Below are 5996 nucleotides of genomic sequence, written 5' to 3' on the forward strand. Positions count from 1 at the left end.
CTGATTGCTAATAGTTTGCTGAGGATTATGCATCTATGTTCATCAAGAAAGTTGGTCTGTAATTTTCTTTTTTGGTGCAGTCCATGCCATGGCAGGATTCTAAAGGAATCAGCTTGGGCTGCCCTCTCCGAGTTGGCAGGGCCGTTGGAGGGAGAGCTGTTGGCAAGGCCACAGCTATGAGCACTTGCTACAACCGTAAGGATCTCTGCCTTGGCATAGTGGTACTGTTTTACTTTCTCTCTTTTGATGTTTTGGTTAGTGTGGCAGTTCTCTGAATTCCCAAAAGATTATAAAAATAACACAAATGAATTTGCAGTCATTGAACTAAACATTCCCACAGAGGATATGAGTAAATTGGACAATTCAAAATTATCCCCTTATGATAAATTGACCACACCAGCATAAGTTCCAAAAGCACTGCTCATGACTAAATATGAGCTGCAGCCTAATGTAAGTTGGCAAACATCATTTACTGGAGATTATATTAATGGCAGGAGAATGGTTGGGATTTATGGGAAATTATATGATTGGGATAAATTAAGTATATGGGAATAAAACCGTAGAATTCCCTTTACTTGGCGGTGTCCAGTTTTAATAAATCATTAAGAATTAGATATTGGGATAAAAATATATGCTGTAAAATTATTAAACCTATAAAATTAGATCTTAGAAAATAAGAGAGTGTAACTGGTTTTGTGAGGGATGGTGCTGTGCACAAAGACACTTTGACATTTAGATCAAGATTACAGGGCCACAGCCAGTGCACAACTTTAAAATGTGCATGATAATGCTGCTCAAATATCCACTGTTCTTTTTACATTGGGCTCCCACCCTGTTAACAGGGTGGATATTAACCACAGCTCACTAACAGAAAAAGGTCACAAGATAACTTCAAGACAATGAAGGAATGGCCGACTGATAACCTGATTCCAGGAAATAGAAGCACGAGTTGATCACCTAAGACGTGCTGACCTCTAAAAAAGCTTCCTCCCTGCTTTTTGGACTATTGATTTAAGCTTGCTGATACAATAAAAATAGTACCCAAAACCCCCCTGCAGAGAAAAATCTAAATAAAAGGCATTATCTCATGCTCTACTAGGCTCCAGCTGCAACACACTGACAGCCCGCAGAGAGAGAACGTGCATACTGATGCACTGAGGTCTCTGTCTGTGTTTGTTATTTTTGCCGACTCCCTCTCCCTCTTTCAAGGACCCCCCAAACTCGACTGGAGCTGGTCTCCAGCACTTATTTTGTTGTATGTTTGTCTGGTTTTTGTATCACGATGGTGCTGACCTCATAGAATGAGTTTGAGAGAATGGCTTCTGTTTCAATGTTTTGAATTAGTTTGAAGAGAATTGGTATTAATTCTTCTTTAAAGGTTTGATATAATTCAGTTGTAAAGACGTCTGGTCCTGGGTTTTCTTTGTTGGAAGACTGTTGATTATTGCTTCAATCTTGTTGCTTTTTATTGGTCTGTTCAAGTTTTCAATTTCTTCTTGGTTCAGTCTTGGTTGTTTTTATGTCTCCAGAAATTTATCAATTTCTTCCATGATTTTATATTTGTCAGCATACAGTTGTTTATAATAATCACTAATAATTCTTCATATTTCCATGGTTTGGTTGTAATGTCTCCCTTTGCATTTCTGATTGTTGTTATTTTGGTCTTCTCCCTTCTATTTTTGTTAACCTAGCTAATTGTTTGTCTATTTTATTTATCTTCTCAAAAAAAACAACTTTTTGTTTCATTGGTCTTTAGTGTCATTTATTTGGGTCTCTATTTCATTCAGTTCTGTTGTGATCTTAATTATTTCTTTCTGTGTACTACTTTTAGGATTAGATTGTTGTTTTTCTAGTTATTTGAGGTGTAGTGTTAGGTCACTTATTTGAAGTCTTTACATTCTTTTGATGGCAGTGTTTATTGCAATAAACTTCCCTCAGTACTGCTTTTGCAGTATCCCACAGGTTTTGGTATGATGTATTCTTATTTTCATTAGTTTCAAGGAATTTTTTGTTTTCTTGTTTAATTTCTTCTTGGATCCATACATCATTCAGGACTCTGTTGTTTAGTTTGCACTTGTATAGTTTCCAGAGTTTTGCTTGGTATTGATTTGCAGTTTTAATCTGTTGTGGTCTGAAAAGATACTTGGAATGATTTTGATTTTTTAAAATTTTCTGAGACTTGATTTGTTACCTAACTTGTGGTCTATCTTGGAGGATGTTCCATGTGCTGATGAGAATAATATATATTCTAGTGTGCACAGAGCAGGGAGATGTCCAGCAGGGGAGGCAGAAGCTCCGCAGAGAGCACACGTCCCATAGTGCTACCACACAATCCAACAAGTAGGCCTCACTGCTGCCACCCATCTCCATCCCCAGCCCAGCCCAGTGTGTACAGAAAAGGGAGATGTCCAGCAGGGGAGGCAGAAGCCCCACAGAGATCACATGACCCATAGTGCCACCACACGATCCAACAGGTAGGCCTCACTGCCACCACCTATCTCCATCCCCAGACCAGTCCAGTGTGCATGGAGCAAGGAGATATCTAGCAGGGGAGGCAGAAACTCCGCAGAGACCACACGCTCTGAGGTGCCACCGTGTGACCCAGCAGCCCAGCCTAGTGTGTGCAGAGCAGAGAGACATCCAGCAGGGGAGGCAAAAGCTCCACAGAGACCACACAACATGCAGTGCCACTGTGTGACCCAGCAGCCCGGCCTAGTGTGCGTGGAGCAGGGAGACATCCAGCAGTGGAGGCGGGAGCTCCTCAGAGACCACATACCCTGTGGTACCACTGCATGACCCAGCAGCCCGGCCAAGTGCATGCTGAAGAGAGAGATGGCTTCCCAGAGAGGACAAAGACACAAGACAACCACACACACAAGGCACTAGTGGCCAACTGTCAGACAGTGAGGTAACCATACCAAATTGGCAACCCCAGCAACATCCGAGCCAGATAATAGTGTCAAACTTGTGAACTGTGAAATCCCCTGCCACAATGACTAAACATCAAAGGAAAGATACCAGAAATATGAAAAATCAAGAAAATACACCACCAAAGGTTAATAACTCTCAAGCACTAGAACCTATAGAACAAGAAGCCCTTGAAATGTCTGACAAGGAATTTTGAGTGATAATTCTAAGGAAACTAAATGAGATACAAGAACCTGAGCTAGACAACATGATGAAATGAGGAAAAGTATACAGAAACTGAAAGAAGAAATGTGCAAGGAAATCAATGCCCTGAAAAAGAATGCAGCAGAGCTTGCTGAACTGAAGAATTCATGCAATGAAATAAAAAACACAACAGAGAATTTTACCAGCAGGCTTGCAGAAGTAGAAGAGAGAACTTCTGAACTTGAAGATGGGCTGTTTGAAATAAAACATGCAGATCAAAAAAAAAAAAAAAAGAAAAAAAGAAAAAAAAGAATTAAAGGAATTGAAGAAAATCTGAGAGACATATCAGACAAATTTAAGCACTCAAATATCTGAGTCATGGGTATTCAAGAAGGGGAGGGATAAGGAGATTGCATTGAAAACATATTCAACAAAATAGTGGCAGAAAACTTCCCTGTTATTGGAAAAGAAACAGATCTTCAGATTCAGGAAGCTCAAAGATCCCCAAATTTATTCAACCCAATAAGGTCTTCTTCAAGACATGGTATAGTCAAATTGGTAAAACTCAAAGACAAAGAGAGAATGTTAAAAGCTGCAATCGAGAAGTGTCAAATCACCTATAAGGGAGCCCCAATCAGACTAACATCAGACTTTTCATCACAAACCCTAAAAGCCAGAAAGGAATGGGATGATATATTCAAAATACTAAAAGACAGACATTGCCAGCCAAGAATACTCTACCCTGCAAAGCTTTCCTTCTGAAATGAAGGGCAAATAGAATATTTCTCAGACAAACAAAAACTGCAGAAGTTCATTACCACATGACCACTCTTACAAGAAATTCTCAAGGGAGTACTGGGTTTGGTACCTGAAAAATAACTACCACTGCCACAAAAACCGAAGAAAAATCAAAACCCACAAGTATAATAACAATGGAATTCATGAAGAGAAAACAAACAAACAAAATGCTATATACAACCCAAGGAACCAACAAGTACAGAAAACAAATAGTAAATCAGAAAGAAAGGAAAAAAGGACACCTAAGAAATCCAAACCAAAATCAATAAAACTCTATGATTAAACCAGCACTTTTCAATAACAACTCAATGTAAAAGGCTTAAATTACCCAACTCAATGTAAAAGGCTTAAATTACCCAGACTGGCTGACTGGATTAAAAAGGAGGACGCAACTGTATGCTGCCTTCAAGAGACCCACCTCACCCATAAAGACTCACAGAGACTAAGAGTAAAAGGATGGATAAAGATTTACCATGCAAACAGAAATGAAAAACGAGCTGGAGTAGCTATTCTTATATCTGATAAAATAGACTTTAAACTAAAAACCATATAAAGAGACAATGAGGGACACTACATAATGAAAAAAGGATTGATCCATCAATAATACATAACAATCATAAATATATATGCACCGAATGTTGGAGCAGCCAGATTTATAAAATAAACTCTATTAGACCTAAAGAAGGAAACAGGCACTAATTCCATAATCACAGGGGACCTGAACTCCCTACTATCAATATTGGACAGATCATCTAGGCAAAGAATCAACAGAGAAACACAAGATCTAAATAACATAGTAGACCAATTGGACTTGGCAGATATCTACAGAACATTCCATACAACAACCTCAGAATATTCATTTTTCTCATCAGCACAGGGATCATTCTCCAGGATAGATCACATATTAGGTCACAAATCAAGCCTCAACAAATTCAAAAAAGTTGGAATTATCCCATGTATTTTTTCAGACCATAATAGATTAAAATTAGAAATGAATAACAAACAAAATTCTGGAAGCTATACAAACAGATAAAAATTAAACAGCATTCTACTTAATAACATGTGGGTTCAAGAAGAAATCAAACAGGAAATCAAAATATTTATTGAAACCAATGAAAATAATGATACCTCATACCAAAACTTGTGGGATACTGCAAAAGCAATACTAAGGGGGAAATTTATCACATTAAATGCTTACTTCAGAAGAATGGAATGATATCAAGTGAGCAACCTAACACTTCACCTTAAAGAACTAGAAAATAAGAATAATCCAAACCCAAAGTTAGCAGAGGGAAAGAAGTCATTAAGATCAGAGCAGAACTTAATTAATTTGGAACCCAAAAAACAATACAAAAAATCAACAAATGAAAAAGTTGGTTTTTTGAAAAGATAAAATTGAAAAACCATTAGCATGGCTAACTCAAAAACGAAGAGAGAAGATCTAAATAACAAATATTAGAAATGATAAACATGGTATTACAACTCATACAGCTGAAATACAAGGAATCATTTGAGACTGCTATAAACAACTATATGCAAACAAATTTGAAAATCTGGAGGAAATGGATAAATTTATGGACACACACAAGCTACCAAAACTGAGCCAAGAAGATGTAGAAAATCTGAACAGACCAATAACAACAAAGGAGATTGAAGCTGTTATCAGAAGGCTCCCAACAAAGAATAGCTCAGGACCAGATGGATTCACAGCAGAATTTTACCAAACATTGGACTGGCCCCATGGTGCACTTGGAAGACTGCAGTGATTGGGAGCGCAGCGGCACTCCCACCGCGGGTTCGGATCCTATATAGGGATGGCCAGTGCACTCACTGGCTGAGCGCGGTGCAGGCAACACCAAGCCAAGGGTTGCGATCCCCTTACCAGTCACCAAAAAAAAAAAAAAAAAAAAAAGACAAAAAAAAGAATTTTACCAAACATTCAAAGAGGAATTGACACCAATTCTTTACAAACTATTCTGAAATATTGATACAGAGGCAAATCTCCCAAACCCATTCTATGAAGCAAGCATCATCCTGATACCAAAACGAGATAAAGATACAACTAAAAAAGAAAACTACAACCCAAT

This window comes from Galeopterus variegatus, unplaced genomic scaffold, assembly GCF_000696425.1.
Source record: "Galeopterus variegatus unplaced genomic scaffold, G_variegatus-3.0.2 Scaffold3267, whole genome shotgun sequence".
NCBI classification, from domain to species: Eukaryota; Metazoa; Chordata; class Mammalia; order Dermoptera; family Cynocephalidae; genus Galeopterus; species Galeopterus variegatus.